The following is a 24040-nucleotide window of genomic DNA, read 5'->3' as shown; positions in this document are numbered from 1 at the left end:
ACGGTGTTCGACAATTTAAATCCTCTGATGTAAATTTTACGCGATCCACTTATTACCGCTCATTTTTATCAAAATATAGTGAATGAGGAATGCATCACACTAATTTATTCATGATTTATGGCACTGAATTTCTCATGCAAATGAGAAGCTCCCAGTTACAAATCCAGTCAAAAAAGGACAAATTTATTGAGAAAAAACGTACACTCAGAAAAAATTGATGGGTCATGTTGTCGAAATAGTGCCTCACATGCTGCCTGTAGCACTGATACGTTCTTTTTTTTCGGGCTAAACTTGTTCAAGATGACCCACATAAGGACAAAAACGCATCGCTATTTAAACAAAATCTCATTAATTTCTCTAAGTGAACTTACACAAATGGAAAATCTCGTCCCAAATTCCCTTCTGTATTTGCTGCCTGACCATTTCCATCATCAAGTCACATAGCTGGTCCTGTTTTTCGACGTTCATGCACATTATATTTAGTCAACATCGTTGGAGGAAAGAAGAATTGCATGCACAAATATCGCTTCATGAATGAGGTCACAAACTCGCAATCCTTCTATGAATGAGGCCAAGAAGGTAAGTTTATTATCCCATTACATTACAATTAATGTCTTGTGATCAAAGACGGCACATAAATTAACGGTAAGGGGTGGACGTCAACATGAGCTATCAAATACAGCAGATAAACTGGCAAACTTACGAATAAACTATGAAAGAATATCAATGCACTCGTATATTTATGATCTGTGCAACAAAGCGATTTATATATACTCATAATAGTTACTAAACATCTTGCACTTTTTTCTCAACTTAATGGAATAAATGATTAATAGAATAAGAATTTGTATTAAGTAAGCGATATCAGACGAATAGGGTAAAATAAATTAACGAGACAAATGACTGCACAGGAAATCGACCGAAGAGATAACAAAACTTCTTTAGCTGCAACTGCCTTGAATGTTTATATTTTTGAGCACTGGTAGTCACTACTTGCTGTTAAATAAATTACTTTATACGAAAATATGGAATTAGTTAAATTCAAAAATCAAGTCATAGCAATCATTAAGTCATGATCACTGTTTTACGGTCAGAATAATTCAGACAAGAAAAGACATATATCTTCGGGAACTTAGCGTGAATCTTCGCAAAGCCGTGCAACGTGCATTTATTTGACCGTGTAAGTTTACGTGCCATTTAGATTTAATCGCATCACTGACATGCCATGTTGCCGTGCTAAATTGGGTTAGGATGACCGGTAAAGCTGATATAAATTTCAACAATGACGTAATTATTTCTCTCAGTGCAAACGTCGGTCAACATCTTTCTGGAGATTTTTGAGGAGCTTTCATGTATTTTACCCGCGGAAAAACTTACATAAAAAAACTGACAGCACAAGTACTCACACAAACAACTTACAGCACATGTACTCACACAAACAACTTACAGCACATGTACTCACACAAACAACTGACAGCACATGTACTCACACAAACAACTTCAACACTAAGCAGAGCAGCAACACTAAGCAGAGCAGCAACACTAAGCAGAGCCGCAACACTAAGCCCTCATCTCCACCCATTTCTCATGTGAATGTAAATCGCTCGCAGTTTCCGCGAATTTGGACGACGAATCGTGGAGGCAGAAGCTGCTTGTCCGGAAATGCTGAGGCCGGTTGAGATGCAAAAACGGGCATAAAAATACTGTGTTTCTTAGAGATTATTCGATTGATTGTAACACCGTTGCAATAAAAATTAATTCAAAACATTGCAAAAGAGCGAAAGAAAACTCTTCTTAGAGTTTTTCAACAATAATAACAATAAAAGAAAGGCTTCATAAATATCAAAAAAAAAACATAGTTAAGCTGAGAAATAATTGCCTCAATAGTGAATAAAAGTGACTGGAGTCATGCATGTCTTCCCATCCGTACTTCAAACGAATGCTCGAACATCGGATAACAATCCGATTTCCGACTCTTGCATTCAAATCGGAAAAATTCGAAGCGGTAAATTTTACTATTCAAACTGACCGTTATATAATACTCGTGTATGCACAATGCACTGATTTCCTGATCCCTTTAGGTCGTTTCGGTTTCATTTCAATGTGATTATTAATCATATATCGTAACATTCGCTTCTCTCTATTGTTCTCCATAGAAAAATAATGAGAACAAAGATCTCTTGAAGCTTAAGGAATATCAAAAAGTTAACGATAACAAAATTTGCGAGGAGATGAGGAGCTATTGTTTAAAACCATGCATGGAAAAAATAATTGCTTCTAATGAGAGTTTTGGGACATACAAAGGGCCTATAAGCGCATGACGCCGCTCGGCACAGAGCAGGTCACTGGGCGTCATGCGCCTCTCTAGGCGCATGACATACGCTCAGCATAGAGCCGGCCACTGGCGGCCGGGCGACAGGATTAATAATTAATATTACAGGAGCCTGCAGGCATCTGAGATGACCTGTGACTGCAAACTATCATTATTTGGAACTGGAATAAATTGTACGTAAAGGTCAAATGTTGAGATGAATATCGTAGTCATAGAAGCACAAGAGAGTTTTGATATTAAGACTATGAGGACGACGAATAAAGATGCATTCCGTTGCTGAAAACAGTAATGAATGATGAAGCGGCATGAGTTTAGGTAGACTCTCGCCTTCGACATGCAGATTTTCTTTTCATTGAAACGTGGCATTTTATGCGTTCCAAAAACGCTCATTCTGCGATCGCGCAGACATTTAAGCGACACGACTGTTTTGATGCGTCGTTATTCTGCTTTATGATGATTAGAGTCGTCATAAGTCATAAGGAAATAGGAGACAGCAGCACGCATGTCAGCTACGGGGGACTGACAGGTCTTTATTCTTTATTCTTTATTCTTTCACACACAGAAGCAACACAGCACGACTCAATAGAAAGAGAAAAAGAGCTTCCAAGAGAAAGAGAAAAGAGCTTTCCAAAGAGAAAAAGAGCTTTCCAAGAGAAAAGAGCTTCCTAACCAATAAATGCTTCCAGGTGAAAGGCCTATACAAGCTATAAGAAAGCTTCGCAGGCGTAATAGGTGACGAGTATAAACATATTAGTGGCAACAAGTACAAAAAAAATAATACAAATATTACATTCTAAAGTAAAGGCAGTACATAAGTAAATTGTCACAAGAAAAAAAAACTATAAGATAAACAACGTTAAATTAATATTGAGCAAGAATATGATCACGAAATTTTGCCTTTAAAATGGATTTGGAACAGTTTATTCTGAAGTCATCAGGCAGTTCATTAAAATGTTTTACACAATTAAAAACAGTACCATTTTTCTCTACCTCCAAACGGACCGGTGGAAGGTTGAGACAAACGCCTCTGGTATCATGGAAATGATAAGGAACAAGAGGAGCAAAAAAAACTTTCAAAAAGACGCTGATCATGAAAAAGTGCCCTAGTCATAAACTGTAAAAGCTTAAATTTGTACATGTCGTCGAATTTCAGGATTTTTGACTGTCAATATAATTCATTAGTACGAATCAATGGTACATAGTTAACATATCGAACCCTAAGGATTGACCGCAGTGTCCTGTTCATCAACGTGATAATCGTTTTTTTTTTGTACAGATTGGCACTCCACCCCATATTACAAGGGTATTAGAAAATTTAGATAAAAACAACGAATAGAAGAGCGTTCTTAACGAGGAGAAAGGCAAGACACTTGATAGAGCATGTAACACTCCATGGGCTTTGCTAAGTCCCTGGCAAATGGAAGTAATATGTTTTTTAAAAGACATTTTATTGTCAAGGATCAAGCCTAAATAACGAAAATCGTCAACCCATTCTAAAATTGATCCATTAAAAGTGATGTTCCGAGGGGCGATGGATAATCTGGTAGGTTTGGTTATGACTGGATAAAAATTATAACAAAGAATGTCATGAATAAAATTGTTGATAGAACATAGATTAAGAGGATTGTACAGGTTTATATTGAAATCACCGCAAAGGACTACTTTACTGGTCCTCTCAAGTTTTGATCCAGGTCCAGGTCGCTATAGCACGCTTGCATAACAGGGGCGAGATGTGACCGACAACGATATGCTGCTATGTAACAGCACACCTCGATTATGATACATGCAGCGACGACAACATCCTGTTATACGAGGCATGTTCTAAAGTAAGTACCATTTCTGAATAGCACTGCGGCTGCCGTTTAACGCGTGTGCGCCATGTAGAAACATCTCTTGCGAAAACAAAAATGGCTTCACGGAACCATCCGATCCAGTCCACATATGTTCACATGATTTTATATGGCTCTACCGATTGAAAATCCCATCCACTGCGGAGTGCATGAGTTCCTCTGTGCTTACGGTTTCAAATCAGTCGACATTCATCGCCAGATCAATGAAGTTTATGGTGAAAACATTATGAGTGATGATTTGGTCCTATTATCCATCGTGGCCTGGGACTGATACGTCCGTAACAAATTCTAAGGGCACCAAGGAGATGTATTAGGGCCTTTAGAGAGGCCACACAAACACTCATGTTGTGGAACGAAGTGGGAGACCTCTAGTCATTACCGGTCGTCTTATTCAAAAATTGGTCTGTGAAGTGAAGGAGCTCCGGCGGTTCACGATTTCGTCCTTAGCTGAAAAGTTTCCTGCTGTCTCAAAAAAAGTTTTTTTCTACAAAATTGTCTAATAGGGCGGAAAGCTTCTTGGCAAACATAAGCCGATGACATGCAAAAGCTGGTCTTAAGATACGATAAGTGCTTAAAAATAAATGAGAATTATGTAGAGAAGTAAAGTATTTTTTTAGAGAAAATTTATTTATATGACAAAACGGTATTTACTTTAAAAACACATCTCGTAAAACATTTTATTTGCTAATTATTATGTATCAAATTGACATTATTCATTATCTATCGTCAATGCCACATAAGTCACCACTCATCACAAACTGCACATCCCTCGCCGCTTGTCACCGAAAGCCGTATAAAACTGGTCAGAACTATGATTTGTAAGGTTCGATCACCACACTAGAAAACTGTTTCGGTCGCGATAGAAAGATGTGGTTCAGTTTTGTTTATGAAGTGGATCGTTTTTATTGGAGGCCAGCGACTTCAGTGCTGCTGGTGAGGTTATCGGCTTCGACGGTAGTAAAAGAAAGGTTTTGCTATACTTTAAATTTTAAAGTAAAAAATTGAGTTGTGAAGGGTCCATCCACATTTCTGTAATATACTTTTTCTTCAATTCCGTCACTTTGCTCAGTGCTGGGTCTTCTGAATAAAATTGTCAACCCTATTCTCCCACACTGAGCAGGTGAGCTTATAAGCGTAGAGCAATATTTGTGTCTTTGTGTATCGTAGGATAAAACTATGGATGTTTGCATTTATGCTTGGAAAATAGAACGAAGTGAAGACAAATCAATATAATCGCATCAATATTAATTTGTGCTTGTATCTTGAGCAGGTCAGATTTTTAGGTCTGAACCTTGTCCCACGAATTCATTTATCTATTTATATTCACTTTTTACCATTATTTATACATTATGTAAAGGACTTTCTTGTTGGCTAGTCCTTTGGGAACGTTTACCGAACTATTCATAGACGCGCCATCATAGCAGGATAAAAAACGAATATTCCATGATGTACGGTTTCTAGAAAGGAAATGACAAATATACATAAGAAATATATACAAGACACAATATACGCTAATTACATGAAATATATGAACCAAGATAAAGCAATAATTCAGCAGGATAATCAATAATTCACAAAAACAAACGATAAATCGAACGAACCGAATAGCTTGGTTCCCCTGGTAGTGCAGGCATCCGTAATCAAGGGCTAACAATGAATGCTAATGACGCTAGTGAAATCAACTGCGTCGAGTAGGCTAATTCTATTGCTACAAGTTTCAGAAAAAGGGAAAATGGCGGCTACACATTATACTCCCTCGTATTCTGTCTACTTTAAGCCTGTAACGTTTACCGTAGTTTATAAATGCTGTAAAGAATATGGCTCTTTGTTCAGGGAATTGTTCAGAATGAAAACTCGTTGTGGATTGTAACGGTTTCTGAAAACAAAGAATGGACAATTTGAACACAAATCGAGATTATTCGAGATTAAAAACAATATAGAGAAAATAGCCAAGGTTAACAAGTAATGAAAAGGATCATAACATAAGTAAATGATAACATGCCAAATTGCTGAACAATCTCGGTCAAGTTTGGTTCAAAATGAATTTTGTCTGAGCTCATTAACTCTGGTCCTGCCTAAAAGGTCCCAACCTTATGTATACGAGAGAAGTATGCCTGGTAAAATTCTTTACAAATGCAACCTGCCTACTTGAATTTGATTTGCATACCCCCCTAAATATAATTTCGAACCGACGTTCCCTGACATGGGTATTATGGATTAAACGCACGGATGAGCATTAAAATTACTCTAAAATAGTTAAAATTTCCTTGAAAAATCCTGCTAAATCTAGTTGTTTACAAATTGATAGTTGGAGACTCGTCCTTGATGAGGTGAGCCGCAGCCTTCGTCAGACGTCGTCGGTGTATCAATGTCAGACGGGTCAGATTATATATAAAAATTTATTTCTTTAAAATTTGCAATTATTTTACTTACCTTTTCTGTGATAATTTTTTCATTAGTAAGCAATATAAATGGGTCTAAATTACCTTGTACAACAATTTTCTCACGCCATAATTTCACGGCACCCATGTTAAGCGCCAACTGACTAATAATATTATTAGTTCTACCTGAACCTGAGGACAGGGATTCGTTGAATAAGAGCGTGAGTATACTTCTTTCCATGGAACTTGTCTTGATACGGGTATTAGTAATACATGAGAGATACGATATAGGCATAGGCTTATAGGTCGACCTTTAGGTGGGGGTAGCTCTAAGGAATGTTACATGGCGGTGTGTGTAAGGTTGTTAGTTACATGTTAAAAGACACCAAAAGGAAATCGTTCGTACAAGAGACCATACCGTGCTTTAGGTCAGTCGTTACGAGTCTTACCGTGGGCAACCCATTTCTAGGCCTAGTTGACCTATTGCGTCACTTTTCTGCTGTGCTTCGAGTCAACTTACACTGCCTTTATTGGTGAGCTGCTATATTAGACCAAATGTACCCTAGCAATAAATTTGTTATTTCTGTTTCATGTGAATTGGTTAAAGTGATCATATATAGAATCTGTTATGCAAGTGATTAAGTGACTTCTATCAGTCACTATGAAAATGTTTATTTCCAATATAGGGTTGCGGGTCACGAGAGTGAGTTGCCTCCGGGACCGTGTATTCCAAGTACTTGTTTGGACGGATCATCGCGTGCTCCCTGGACCCGGTGCGTGCTGCGACCTCTTGTCATCCATTGTGAACTATTGGACTGGGCACTCAGCTTGCCTGGTCCGATATTTCTAGCAATACTGTTTCATCATTGTTCTTGTTCAATAAATTAGTTTTGGTGGCAGATGTTTGATACACCCGCGTAACGAACCCGATGAAGTACATGACTTCATTACAGTGTGCTATAGTTAGTTACTACATGGGAGCCTTAATAAGGTTACTAAGGTTCCCAGCCCTTTTATAGAATTATGACTACCGTCCACAGGGGTTCAAAAATTATGGTATCAAAATGTCAGGTGTTTCCCTTATTTTGTACAACCCCTGTAAGTCACCATGATATGACATGTTCAGAGAGCTGCGTTGTGAGGAGACTTGTAGGGAGTTTCAATAAATATTTAATTTTATACACCAATCAATGCCATGCATTTTCTATGGAGTTGTTACCCCATAATATCAATAAGGGTGCGTTTAAAGCCCTGACTTTATATCTTGCATATGAATTATTGCACTTATTTTATTGAATACTTTAATTTGATTTTAGATTTATCTCAAATACTTAAAATTTTAGCATTTTATGTCTTACACGCACTATGTACCTAGCATTAAACTTGTGACATCATTCGTCTGTCTGTGGAAAAGTTTCTATGATGTTTTTCAATAAAATTTTATATAATAAGCTGCCTTATTATCCGTCGTGAGTGCCGTGAGACTTCCCATAAAAGCGCTCATATTTACTCGCTCACGGTAGCCTGAATTACGCGCACCGGCTCGCTGAGAGATCGGTTTACGCGCCTGAGCGCGTGCGTGCTTTTGGGACAAGCCGAGATAGACACTTTGACGCGTCATTGGTACGCAGCGATTTGTTTGAGTGTAACAATCACTGAAGAGTTAGCGGGACCATTCCGCCCTGGAAATGGCAATTACTGAAACACTTCCCAGGTATACCGCCAACAAGTTTAAGTTACTGAAACGCCTGTACGAGCTTGATGGGCTAAAAATTATGACCATTGAAATGTGTGAAAAAGAAATTAGCATCGTATAAGAGTTATAGTCAAATAAATTATACGAGTATTACAGTGTCAGGAACAGACAAGTTTACCCTATAGTTCGAAATGTCAGTTGATGGAATTGCGCCGCCGCCCCCGTCGACGCCGGCAACTATGGCCCTCATTTGTCTTGGTGTCGCGTATCCAATAAGGGACCAACAGCGCCTCATCCTACGCTCCTAGCGCCTCTAATACTCCTCTATTCCCTGCCTTCTTTTCCAGCTGCTTCCAAGACGCGTTTCCTTGAGATCAGCCCAAATGCATTTGCTCCAAGACCATGAATAATTAAAATAAACTAATGAAAATACAAGAGAACGGAAGAATGCAATAACTTTTTTAACTTAATGTTAGAGAAAAATCTTTAATAATCAGAAAAAAGTTTGATAAACACAATTCTACCTTATTACGCGGGTGGTTTCTGCCACTTAACGACTAGCAACTTCCTGTTCCTATAGAATCAATTCAGTATGAGTTTCATAATTACTGCAGAGTTCTATGCAATTAATCGAGTACTTCGATTTCCACTGATATATTAATATTTTCTGATCGAAAGATTGGATGAAGACAATTCCTTGATGCTTGCTCTCGATTGTGATCGTACAACCTATTAATGTGAAGTAATGGACCGGACAAAGTAATTATATTTTCTCAATGCTGTGCTGAGGTACGATTATGAATAATGATTAACGCAGAGAAAATATTTGTGGTCATAATTAAGCATGAAGTGTGGAAGCGGAAAAACGCTCATAAATTAAAATACTCACATTTAAAAAGTTCGTACAACGTTATTGAAATACAAGGTGAGTGCTCTAATCAATTATTAGTCCGAAATGAACGCCATTAAATCCTCTAAAAATAATTAACATCAACACAGATTTTATGCGGATTGGAAGTGACTCATCGATAAAAAATAAAATTATTATTTTCTATAATAATATAATATAATATAATAATATTATTATTATTATTATTTTATTTATTATATTATTATTAAAATTATTATTATTTAAAAAAATATTGCTAAAAATGCCAAAAAGAATCCGAAAGCCTTCTTTTTGTACGCTAGTTCGAAGTGTAAGTCAAAGGACGGTATATCTGATTTGAAAGTAGACCAACGAAAGATTTCCTCTGATGAGGGCAAGGCTAACGTTCTTAATCAGTTCTTCAGCAGGGTGTTCACAGATGAGGACTTGAACAGTATTCCAGATATTGAGGAGCGCCCAGTCGGCTCGAAGTTAGCATGTTTTGAAATACACGAAGAAGAGGTTCTCAAGCGCCTGGTAGCTCAAAATCCCAACAAGTCATGTGGACCAGACGGCTTCCATCCCAGATTGCTCAAAGAATTAGCATCCGTTCTGGCCGGCCCATTGACAGTATTCTTTCAAAAAACCTTGAACGAAGGAACTTTGCCGTCCGACTGGAAAGAAGCTCAAGTAACACCATCAGTCATGAAAAGATCCGGTCAAATGACACGAGTTTAGATCTATGAACAAGGCACGAAATGGAAAAGAATCGGCGACAGGCCACATCAGGCCTACACTTCAGAGCCGACATCACTATGTTATGTTATGTTATGTTATTAGCGTAAAAATAAACCAAATTACAAAATGTGAAATGCCAAGTGAGAAGTGAGGTCAATAAAACTAATCATCTTAATTATTGGTGCAATCCTGGGCTATTTTTCATTAACTGTATAGGGTGTAATGAAGTGCTGGACATTATACGATTGACGGTTGCTATTAGAATAATGTTTTAAACTAAACCCTTGATACAAACGTATACATAAAAAAAGCTATATGGTCAAGACCTTCAATATTACAGCAAATTACAAATGAAACCTCATTGGTACAGGCTCCGTGCGCCCTTAAACCAAGCGTTCGGTGCCTATCCGAAGCTAAATGAAATGTCAGTTGAAATAAATTTCTGTGCCTAGCTAGATCCATCGAGTCTTTAGAACACTTTTTCTTTCTCCAAATCAAACCAAGCATCAATGCATTCATATTTTACGTTTTTATAACGTCATATCCTTTTATCGGACTAATTCTTTGAACGGAACAAAATTTTACGTTTTCATGTCGTCATATCTTTTTATCTGGCTAATTCTTTGAACAGAACAAAATTGCTCGCTTCTTCAACGGTCTCACATCCGATGAGCTATAACGAACTCATTTGCGGGACGCCAACTCTAGGCGAGTCAATGTTCAGGATTAAAGCCTGTAATTACCGATGGGCAGCAGCTGGTTTGTTCTCCATTAATGCTCATTATCTTCTTAAAAGTCCCAATGATTGCGACTGCGTTTGTTTTCAATGCGTTTCTTTGATCCTTTGTAGTCATTGCAAAGTTTGATCTAGTTTTCCATTACAACAACGGTACAGCAATTGACAAGTGTTTGCTAATTACTGATTTTTTCCAACGAAAAAAAGTCAAATCAGCATCAGGCATCACATATCAGGAAAAGCGATAGTTGGAAAATTTAATCCATTACGCAACAAAATTCAAAAATCGAGTTTTCCTCTGCCGAGGTCGTCAATAGTCTATCACTCACCCGTCAAAGTAAAATTTCTAACCACGATTTTTACAGGATTAACGAGCAGAGAGATTGAGAACTCGGCTGTGGTGAATAAGGAATATTAAAAATAAATAACAAAATTCACAAATTTCTCTATGAATGGACTGAAATGAATTATGAATATAAGTTGTAGGAAAAACATAACTTTGCATAAGCAGATTATTCATAAGAAATCATTAGAGATACATAGTAAAAATGAAGAAAAGGACAAGAATTTATCGCATTTTTAACTGTGATTTTCCTGAACGAAATGCCAGGTACACAGTTAGAAACATATGGAGATGTACTTGTACTTGAACGCAATAAACTTCATCGTAAGTCACTTCAGCAGCCAGCGAAGTACATAACAGCTAACGCAACGAAGTGCCAGTGTTTGTTCAATATCCCGCCCGACACTGCTGCCGACGCAACACTTGAGTAATATAGTTAATTATTGATATAAATTGATAATTATTTAATTTTTTTCATAGAATCGAGAGCTGTAATAGTCGTTTTTTATTCCAATACTAATTTTAGTTTTTAGTACTGGTAGAGCAATTCAGTGCTTATTGATTATTTGACATCTATGGTAAGAAATTGTTATCAGTGAATTTGGGAAAAAAACTCACTGAATTATCTAAAAGGCTTTTAAAATGCTTATAACTATAATTAAAACAGCAAATTGCACAATTTGTTCAATTTTTTACTTAAATTCTAAATCATGCGTCCGCCCAAGAACCATTAACCTTTTCATTGATAAATCATGAATTCAGTGACGTCAATTTTTCTTGACCAGCTCTCTTTAGACAAAGCTATGCAGGGTCTCGAAATGCCTATAGCACCTTACGGACCAGGCAATAAGTCCAGCAGCTATCTCAATCAATCGTCAGTTATGAAAAGATCGGGTTCCAAAGGCCGGATCCCTTTGTACCGCACACAAATAAAATGAATTAACATTTTCAAAAAGATTTCACTCATTACTCTGTTTGCATACTATAATTTATCACTCCACTCTCCTCGAGAGCAGCAGGCATTTGGACTGATGGTGTGGAAGTGGCCGCGTCTAGCGAGGAACATCCATGGTTGAACTAGTAGAATATATAGTTCAACCATGAGGAACATCCACGAGCAGCTCGCTTTAAGTTGGAAGTCACGAACCGAGGACCCAAAACATGATATATGATTTTGAGATCATTCATTATTCTAATGTTTCTGACAGCCACGGGGCCATCGATCGATAATAAAGAGAATATCATCTCATCCCAACTATTTCCCATCCCATGCGTCATATTTCTTAAGATTCTCAAACATAAAAATACAGCGACAGGCCAGAAAACCATATCGTGAACCGAGAAGCGCAGATGCAGAAAAAAATATTCGTATGCTAGTTCCCCGGTTTTGGTTCGCAGTTACTGTGGCGAAATAAGACCAAAAAAAAAACATTGTCAAATGCCGCTCCCTACATTCATTAAAAACATTTTTACAACACTTTGGCTTTAAAGTCAACCAAAAAATGAAATACGAAGTGCTCCGTTGAAACAGCGCCATCAATTCAACACGCTCATAATCCATTAAAATTGCCTCAATGTAAAAACATTCTGAAATATTATTAGAAGGAATGTTCGCAGCTCCAGCAAAATTGAATAAGTTTTTTTTATTATCTTAGCGACATGGAATTTTTCACGACGAAAAATTTTTCTCTTTTGGAGTACTTAGAAAATAAGGGGCAATGGAAATTTCCAGCTTGCAATGAAATTGATTTTGGTTGTAAGTAAAATGTATTGATTTGAGCATTAATTTGAAATATATTCCAGGATATAAAAGAAGGTCTAATATAAACATACATGTCTTATGGTCAATTTATTACTAAAAATTGTATTTCGAACTAAATTGCTGAATAATTTCACACCAATAACCATTTAACAAAATACGTAATCAATCTCATTAAAAAAATAATTTCTTTGAAAATGGCATATATGAACAATAATGGAATTTTATTTATCTGTCCACACATATGACCATGAACTTTGCTATAGTAACAGCTCGAAATGAGAATTATGCTATCAATGTTATAACTGATCTAAAATGTAATTTTTTTAAGTCTATGGACTAGTTTTCATTACAGCCCATAAAACTCATAATCGACATGTCTGTTGCCCTCGACTCGCTTTTTTTTCGTTGAGGTTGCCTTTTTAAAACACAAAAAATTAAAATAAAATGAATTCATATGAAAATAATCTGGAAAGCGATAATTCATTCTAAGAGTAAAGAATGAATTATCGCTTTCATGAATTATAAATTATCGCCAGTGAAATGAAATCTCAATCATGGTTTGATTATTTAATATTTAATCTTCATGAGACAAAACCAAAGATTGTGCGCCTCTTTACATTTACTGAACTTCAATGAAAATGAGCCAAAAATTGTCTTCGGAGTCAACGCGATTTGTTGTCCGAGTTATTGCCTCAAGCAGGACGCCTCAAGCGTGACATCATAAATGGTATGAAAAACTCCACAGATGTCGGAATGTCAGTTGCCAGGACGAAAAAAAGTGACTGGAACATTGTTCTGTCGTCACAGGCACAAAATATTACAGATATTAAAAATTTTTGTAGCGTTAAGTAACTGAAACTTCATCGTCAAGAACAGCTGGATACGCTCAAAATTAATCATTTCCTATAGCGGAAGGAACAAAGTAAAAATCCATGAATCTTTTTTCTGCAAGACAACTCTTATATAGTAGCCAGCCACAATACGTGAGCTAAGAAAGCATGGCAGCTGAAGTGACACAGAAAGCGACGAAGCAAATAACGTTCATGATGGCACCCGCAGGCAGGGTAGGAACTCGAAAATCGCAAGTCTTGGCGAGTATTTGCAGACGCTCTGCAGGATCTTCTCTCATCGCACTGAAAGCTTCGGGAGTGTTGGCACTGCTGACCGCATGATTTGAACAAGAGATTACGATGGTAGACTGCATGAAAATTCACGAAATAAGTGCCTTATAAGTAGAAGACGCACGTGAACAACAGAATTAATAGGCCGAATTATTTTCAAATCTCAAGTTTAATTTTGAGATGTTCTCTTTTTAGCGCATTTTCTCATTTGTGGAAAAAATGCACTATTGTGCTCGTCATGTCCGTCCGTCTGTCTGTCCGTCCGTGACTTCACGTTTTAGTCGACGAGAAAATGCGCTCTCTGTCACTCACAGCAGTGAGTATTTATTTATATTTTTTCATATTCTTTCTAAATAGCACGAAAATTCAGAAGGAATATGCACGAAATGATCGCTGGTAAAATGTGGTATAATGCGTTTAATTAGACATTTAGTTTGCCGTGAAGGATGTAATGACATTCGCGCAACGAACATATCCTACAAAACATGACTGCCGCACGCTCCCGTGAGAATTGCTGAACAAATGACTCGCAGAAGCGTCGCTGAGGGGACTGTGCATTTTCAATGGAATAATTACTTTGGAAATGAGCGCACTGCTGAAGAATGTAAATTCTAAATACTGTGACTTTTCAAAATCAACAATATTATTCAGGTTCTGTCGCGATGTGGTTTGCAAAAACAGCATATCTAGATTTTTTTATCGTTTGAAGTCTCTTGAATTTCATCGCAGGCCTGTCTTACAAATACATACTTTCCGCAAAATTATCACGGAAATTACATCGAATTTATAATATATATGTACATATGATGCCATTTTTAATACAGTTACCCAAATTGAGATAACAGCATCTTGCTAAAATGCCTATAAAATTTTTGTGCGGACTGCTCTTTTGAAAGCATAACAGCGATCATAATTATGTTCTTCAGTGATCTGGATATGAAAGTTTAATTCCTGAGATATACGGGATTAATTGTAATAATAGTGATTGACATGTTAGATAAATGAGATGTTGAAGTTTTTGCTTACATGTAAATCTTCTATTTGAATTGTATGACGAAAAATCGAATCAAGTGGTCTTAGATTATCCTTAAGTAGGTTACTCTAGCTAGGATCTAGATTATTCGTAAGTAGGTTCTATTTGATTATCCCTAGAGTCCGGGCCCTAGATTTTCCCCACGTATGAGTCCCTACATTATCCTTAAATAGGTATCCCTAGACTATCACCAAGAAAGTGTCCATAGATTGTCCTTATATAGGTATCCCTAGACTATCACCAAGAAAGTGTCCCTAGATTATCCTTATATAGGTGTCCCTAGATTATCCCCAAGAAAGTGTACCTAGATTATCCTAAAGTAGGTCTCCCTAGATTACTTTTGAGTAGGTGTCCCTGGATTATGCGACCTCAGGAGAGTTTGTCTGCATGCAACGCCTCGTTTTTATTGCTGTCGTCACCCCAACTCACATCCGAGCTTCCGGCTCATTACGTAGGCATGACTGAAATATTTTTACGAGGCCATATTTGTGGGCGCCCCAGACCAAAAGATTGCAAGACTCGTATTTTGGATGCGCACGAATACCTCGTTTTGATCAACGGAACTGAGATAACGTAAAAAAACTTTAAAAAGTTACAAACCTCAACTATCTTGAAAAGAAGACCAATTTAATTTCAAAACAAAATTAAATACATTTTGGCAACAAAAAATAACATGTATACGCCAATTAGCTATCGCTTCTCGAATGGAATTCAGAGCACAGCAATTAACTAACATCATGCTGAATAATTACTCAGTCGATGAACAAACGATAATGTTTGTTGTCTGTTGGTGGCATCCAACATTCTAAAATTTACGCTTCCTCAACCAGCAGTCACAGACAACATACAGCGTCTAACAACAAATAGCGACTATCAGAGCCGCATTCGCAACAGACTAAACGCGTTTTCACTTGAGATGCTGTATATACTACTCGTCGCATTTACGTTAAGGAAACATGAAAATATGTCCACCATTTGGAAAGTTTCCTCCCACAATCCAAAATCTCGTTATGTTGTGGAATGCGTTAAAATCATTGGATTGACTGACTTCAAATCGAAAACAATTGCACAGCGTAGATCCAATTGTAGCGATACGTATACAATTTATGCATCAAATCATTATTCCAACAACGAAAAATATCCTAGAATTTAATTATAAATGACTTTGTAATTATCAATTTCACACGATTAGTTTTGCCTATTTAGGTCAAATCTGCAAAAAATTAGATGCCTGTATATATGTTTGGTGAAGAACGATTCATTAGCATCCTCAGAAAGTCATATTTTCTTACCAAATCATAACAGCCAACGTTTTATTCAACAGCTAAAGATACCAAACAATCATGCACTATCGGAGTCTGCCAATTCACCTAATGGTTCTCAATCAGAACCAAAAACAAGCGATATCGCAAGCATTAAAATCATTTTTAGATCTTATAATTCCCTTGGCGACCAGAATTGCAAAAAAAAAAACATGGAGAATATTTCGAGAAATCCAGATTAACAAAGCGTACGCTGGCTGTAACTTCGCTCGAGCGCGCGCTTGTGGCTCTTCAATGGAGTCTGATATTAGTTTCCGATGTACTGCGCTATTCCGATACCGGACGAGCTGAGCTGCAGTGATGGGAATGATATGAAAGGAAAAAGTGAGTTTGCTGTGTTTGTGTTTCCATTTACAACGAAATTAATTAATGCTCGATATAAAGTTCACAAAGATGGAAGATTATCTAGAGAATCTCTCACGCTTGGCCGATCTTTAACAAGAGGAGCTTGAACAAAGAAGATCTCTTAAAGCATCAAGTTTTGCTCACAAAAGGATGATGTCGATGGACGTCACAACCGAGGGACCTACTTTATGCAGTGTAGGAAATCGAGCTGCGTTCTACTGTACGCAGTGGGAAAATTCATTTGCAACAATATATTATCCTTATTTTATTTTAAAAAATGATCCTAATTTTGACATGTACGTATTTGCATTCAACACTATCATGAAATTGTATTGTGAACGACGTTTGTTCTCAACCCGAAGTCCACAATAAAATTATGTAATTAAACGGAGAACTACAAGTTTTTAATAATTTGGCATGAAAAATGGCTTTTGTGTTCAAGTGTTATCATTTGCAAACATCAACACTTGAGATGGACTTTCTGAACTTTTTTTCAATTCTGGTATCGAAATATCGGCAAGTTTGGCCCACTTGCGTGCCTTATACCAAGAATTGAAAAAGAGTGAGTTACTTTCGGTGACTAATGCTGAACCCTCTATGATAAGAAATTAATTTGGAAGCGATGACAGATAAATGTAATGATCTAGGGCCATCAAGAAATTTTTGAGTAGAATAAAAACTGAATGACTCAAATTTAAAGCCATCTTTACAGGGTCCGCCATATTTTTGGCAACGCATGTTTTTTGTTATTTCTCAATGAAACAAACATGAAACAGGTGCATTGTTAGCGCATTTTCTCATTTATGAAAAAATGCACTATTGTGCTCGCCATGTCCGTCAGTCTGTCAGTCCGTTTGTCCGTCTGTCTGTCAGTCCGTCCGTGACTTCACGTTTTCGTCGACGAGAAAATGCACTCTCTGTCACTCACTTCAGTGAGTACTGAGTTGTATTTTATTGTTTTTTTTATTGGATAAGCTAGAAGCCAAGAATTACCTAAATGATTCTCAGACATATTTATTCAATATGACCACCCTTATTTTTAATGATGGCCTCCAATCTACGCGGTAAAGCTTCACAGGAGACACGCAGCATTTCTTGAGGGATCAAGTCCAATTCTCGTGTCAATTTAGACTTCAAACTATCCAAAGAATCATGAGGTGTTCTGCAGACCCTACTCTCTAAAATAGCATGCACAAAAAAGTCGAGAGAATTCAGATCAGGGCTTCTTGAGGGCCACTAATTTTTGCTAATGAAAGCTGGGATGTGACCCTGAATCTAGTTTTGGGTCATGTTTGAGCCATGTGATGGGGCAGAGTCTTGTTGAAAACTCCATGGTGAGCCGTTGAAGTGTTTACGGGCCCAAGGTAACAACACAGCTTCCAAAATGTCCGAAATGTATCGCTGACTGTTCAATTTCACTCCTGAGGCGACAAAAACGAGTGGGGACCTCCCAGTGGCGGTTACCGCGGCCCAAACCATCACGGACATGGGATTTTGACGTCGTGTTACTGTTCTGGTTGCCACAGATCCATCCCGAATCTAAAATCTGTCATTTTGACGGTTAACGCTTTGTTCAATGTCAAATTTTTTCTCGTCACTGAACACCAAGTTGGGCAGCGTGCCATCCTCAATGAGATCCAGAATGTGCTGGCATCTTTCGAGCCTCATTTAATCATGACGGTCTGTTTGTTTGTTCATGCCTTGTTTGCATCTTGTAAGGGGAGGCTTTTAGGTCATCTTTGAGGACTCTACGCATTGATGTCTGACTGACTCCTGCTTCTGCAGCCAATTTTGCAACTGAGCGACGAGGGTTTCTCCTCAACTTCTCCCTCGTGTTTTTGATCAATTGTTTTGTTCGGACACTTCGTTTCCTTCCTTGACCAGGTCGATTGCATGTTTCACCAGTTTCCTTGAATTTTTTTACCACCTTCCACACAGTTTCACGACGAATTTGGAGCTTTTTTGCAATGACTGAAGTACTCTCGCCCTTTTCATGAAGGGTTACAATTGCATTTCTATCTACTGCCATAAGTAATAGTAAATTTAAACACCTTAGACTTCTTCAGTATAAAATAGATGAATTAATAGATGATATTAGGCTAAATTAGAAAAGAAAAGTCTCCTAGAAACCAATTTATTTTATATAGTAAACACCCGTTGCCATAAATATGGCGGACCCTGTAGAGCAAAGCGTCAAGGACCTTCAACGTTGAGATTGGCCATGAGTCAAAATATCAGGACAACCATAATTAATGCAACGAATAAAATGCACTGTACAAAGTGCTAGCATAATATGTACAAAATCTTTACTGAATTAAATAGTGTGCCACCGATAAAATTGAAGCTCGTTGCCCGGACAAATGACTGAAAACAGTTAAAGATGACTATGTACAGATGACGCACGCATCTTGCGTACGGCTTGTCGAGCGGACCCATTGCACGGGCACTAGAACTGTCCTTAATGCATAATTTGCAAAGGAAAGTTATGACAGGTGTTGTCGGCATCGTACAGGAACTAACATCCAGGAAATTTCATGGATCTGAAGCTAGCTGGTCCTATCTATCGGTCCTGATTTATCTATTGGTCCTAGACGACCAATAGATAAACATGACAGCTGAGGCATTAAGACAGCAGTTTAGCCTCTACGTTCAACGATCTTTACAAGATGCACATTAGAATTAAACATTTATAAATGCACGCAACTGCTCTAGTTTTCTGGGTTCCTTTCATACGCATACCAGACATAATATTGTAAATTAATGTCGTGACACCACTCGTGCTCGGTACCAGAGCTGCGCTGTGATAACTTAACGATATTCGATCTATGCAGGAAGATTTATTTATACTCATATAAAACAATACGAGTTACACAAGAATTGCAAAATATTGTCCCAACAATGACACGAATCCCAGTAGGCACGATGACCCTCTTGTTTGAGTTAATGGCTTGATGAAAATGGAACCAATTTGCCTTTCTAAGTCCATTTATGAGTCGTTCCCTTGCACCTCAGGAGCCCTTTAAATCTACGACACAGAGAAGGGCAAGTGAGGCAGGAAAACTATATTCATTTCACAACACTTCTCTTTAACTTCACTTCTTGTTGTTTGTCTGTCTGTCTGTCTTCTACAGATCTTAGGATCGATATTTAACACACTTCTACCACTCCAATCGATCTGAAAATTTGCACACTTGTGTAAAGTTGGACACAATGCATGAATCGATTGACAGAATAAATAATTTTGAAAATTTAAAAAAAATTATTTTTGATATTAAAAAAAATAATTTTTTTTTTTGTCTGCTACATAACCTATAATTGATATTTAACACCCTTCTACCACTCCAATCGATCTGAAAATTTGCACACTTGTGTAAAGTTGGAGACAATGCATGAATCGGTTGACAGAATAAATAATTTTGAAAATTTAAAAAAAATTATTTTTGATATAAAAATTAATTTTTTTTTTTTGTCTGCTACATAACCTATAATCTATATTTAACACACTTCTACCGCTCCAATCGATCTGAAATTTTGCATACTTGTGTAAAGTCGGAGACAATGCATGTATCAATTGACAGAACAAATAATTTTGAAAAATTTAAATTATTTTTTTTTTCAATTTTGAAAATAAAAATAAAAATTTGATATTTTTAATATTTCACAATAAAATTAGAAATTCATTGTACATGTGTAACACCAGAGACACTGGATAGAAGTGTTGTCTTTAACAAGTAATTTTTATAATAATTGTAATCGCGGTTTCAGCGTTAGTAGGCCGTAGGCCTGTCGCCGATTCTTAACATCGCAGAACATCCACAGCTTCTTGCGGTCTTGAACTCGCAGCTCACTGCTTCAATTTTGCTTTGCGCAACCGCCCGGCCTCCTTGCCGATTCTGACCAGAAACTGGCGCACAGAGCTGGGATCGAACCCGCGCCTCTCTGCCCCAATCCTGGTACTCTGAACTTTAACCACTGGGCCACCCTGCCCTTAAACGTATATTATTTAGATAATCCGGTGACTCGCACCAAGTGGAACATCTGGACCGACTATCTCCGTGAGCGCGACACGTCAATTTCATCCTTTGGTGTTTCATTCAATTCAGTTATCAATTTCATTCTTTCACGGTTATCCCGTCTCTAGCTGTTCTGCCCCAGGTTAACCCATCTCTGTTCTGCCCCATCTTAACCAATCTCTGTTCTGCCCCATGTTAACCCATCTCTGTTCTGCCCCATGTTAACCCATCTTCTGCCTAGTTTAACCCAACCATTCCGCAGGTTAGGCCATCCTTTCCCCTCGGTGACCTCATGACCGGAATCTTGCGTCGCTCGTTCGGCAGGTCGCCGCCCCGATGCAATTAGTCAGAGTTTCCTGCCTTAATGCGCGCCCGCCGCCCTCCTTCCTGCTCTGGACGCTGCCTTATAAACTGTCTCTCAATTGACTGCGCACAGATCAACCGGGCGACAGATAATAGTTTCTTTTGCTGCCACAAGGAAGATGTGTCGCGGTAGAATTCAGTAATATTTTTGCATTTGAGTAAAGGTGCCTATTTCTTTACATTACAAAATTTAATTGTGCATTTGTGTGTTTGATTTGTGCTATGATGATATACAGGATACCATCATTAGCAGATGCTGCATACTCATCAGCCGAACATAAAATATCCGAATAAGTTCAGCTTGCATGCATATCCATGCCTTCACGCATTTGAGTCGCGTGTCGCGGTTTCATTTGAATTAATACAAACTTACGCTTTTCTACCCCACACTGTGATTTTTCGCTCCTTGCCTTAACTTTCAGACGATATATTAATTCAATGGAATGTTTTTGACGCGATATGGAAGCACAAATTTCCATTGATGCTTCTACAGAAAAGAAATCGTATTGTAAATCTTCATATATACTTAGGTTAAACTACTGGTTAAACTGCTGTTCGATTTATTTTATCCAATGACATTGTGTTGTATACCTAGCAAGCAAACGCGATATTAAATAAATGTTTAAATAGTTAATTATATTTGAGCCTATATTCAAGCCAGGCCTCATGCAGTAAGTTCATGCAAGTCGATTACAATAATGCAATCAGCAACGCTGCGCAAGAGGCAAGAACAATTTTTTTCAAGCTGGGGATCAAAAATGAGCTGAGTTTGAAGTTACAATAAATCTTACGTCCATCCAGAATTTCATCAGAATTTTCCCAGCGTGGGCTTCCCTCAATATTCGGTTTCAAGTCAAGAAATGCAATGCCTCAAACACAGTCCAAAAATTTACTTTGAAATTCGTCTCCTGAAGTTTGTACTGAATCTCCGGCGTCTATTACACGTGAGACTCTGAGATCGCTGAGCAAATTTAGACGGAGAAAACGCGAGACTTTTCCGCTCCATTGCAGGTCAGAAATATTAGCATATAAGTCTTATATATCAGCAGCAGCGTAATACGGGCGTTGAGTGATACATCTTTCGAAAGTTTACACACCACCCGCCGCTCAGGCAAGGAGTTAATTTTAACTTATACGGTTCCGTTCTGGGTAAGAAACGTGAATACTGTTCATGCGCAGCCTAATCAGAGGATTGATATCAAAACACGTGCAATGTGAACGAAAACCTAGCGTTGAAAAATCGCTACTGATTTCCGTTAAAATTAAAAATCCAGCCGCGAGTAATATGCTGCTCAAGAAGTATTCAATTTCAGCAGCTCATTCGAAGAATCTGTAGCGACCATGCATATACATTTCCTTCAGTTAACTCCGCAACTCATTTCTTGGCAGTCGTCAGCCTATTATAATTTAGCGTAGTTACTAGTCAACGCGAACTCATTATTATCTATCGTCATTAATATTTGCCAACTATAATGTAAATAGTGTTGAATATTAGTTACCAATGTACCTGCCGTGTCTCATTCCCCTATACGATTAACGATTATGAGACGCTAGCGCAATCTGGTCACTGACTTCAACGCCTAGGCTTAGCCGAACCATAGGACGAAGCATTAGGGTACAAGCAAAGTTTGGCACGCGTTTAGAAGTCAAAGGACTGGTACCGTGCTGTTAGTATTCCCAAGTCTTACTTCTAATTTCTAATGACCCCGAGCGCAAGAGAGTTCACTGTCTCGCAACTGGTGACCCTGAGATCTCAACATAATTCACTCCCTCTTCCTCGATTCACTCTGCACTAGGGCAACGATCACTAAGCAGCGTGGACGGAAGCAGCCCCCACACGGAGTTTGCACGGCGGTAGCCTTACTCCCTGTGTTTACTGCTGTGCACACAAAGGTTGTTTCATACACGTGGCTTTCCTTGAAACCATGACCGGCATAACTGCAAGATCTCCTACCCTGACACCGGTCAGCCCTGCTGCTTCAACTAAGTCGGACGTAGACATGGCAAGCGACACACCGTCTGTATCGGTAGTCGCACTGAATCTTCCGCAATTATGGAGGCAAGGCCCGCTGCCTGGTTTGCATCTGCCGAGACAAATTTCAGCCTACACGGCATCACACCAAGCTGTACCATGTATAATCACTAAGTGTCCGCTCTTCCGTATAAATTAATAGCAGAAATGCGCGATATTTTTGTGCTCAACCGTCATATTGTTTAATTAAACAAGCTTTAATTGATCATGCCGCGATTTCTGAACGTGAGCGATTCCGGCAGCTCTTTACTAAAGAAGACCTTGGTGATCGTAAGCCATCACAGCTTCTACGTCATATGCAGAGCCTATTCCAGCATGACAGCAAAAAATTTTACAATAAATTACTCCGGGAGCTTTTTACACAGAAGCTTCCCATCTCGATCCAGCGAGTTTTAGCGACGATGCCAGCGGATACGGCACTAGAGACCTTGAAAAACATTGCAGCCGGCGTTATGGACGTCGACGAGAACTGTGTTGATGCAGCAAAAAACATCGCCCCATTCAAATTCCCAAATACTCGACTTGAAGAAGAAAGTATCTGACCTTACGGATCAAGTTCGAGATTACTCAACATGGTAAAGAAAAACGAGGACAGATCTCGTTCCTCTTCAAGAGACCGCCACAGGCACGCACAACACCGCAGCCCCCGGTACAAAACAATTCCGCAGCTTCGCGTCAGCAGCGCTGCAACCGCAAGCGTTTCGGAACGGCAGCACGATAATGCGTTTCTCCTCGCACCTATAAAAGGAAACGAGAGGCGCGAGTGATGACGACGTCTACCTCTCGCAAATGCCGTGTTTTACGACTCCAGATCGTCACAGTAATTTGTAACTTTTCAATTGACACCGGTGCAGCTGTAAGCATACTTACAGCGTCTACGATCGACCGTCTGAAGCTACCAACGTCACATCTCTACGCAGCGAACGGATCATCCTTATCTTAATTCGGAGAAAAATCGCTCACTTTGGATTTCGGCCTACGACGGACATTTAGGTGGGGGTTTTTGATCGTTAATTTGATACAACATATACTGGGTGCCGACTTTTTACATCATTTCAACCTCCTGGTCAACCTGAAGAAGTGTGTTTTAGTGGACGGTACAACC

This window comes from Hyalella azteca, unplaced genomic scaffold (assembly GCF_000764305.2).
Source record: "Hyalella azteca isolate HAZT.00-mixed unplaced genomic scaffold, Hazt_2.0.2 contig369, whole genome shotgun sequence".
NCBI lineage: Eukaryota > Metazoa > Arthropoda > Malacostraca > Amphipoda > Hyalellidae > Hyalella > Hyalella azteca.
This window is presented reverse-complemented; position numbering follows the sequence as displayed.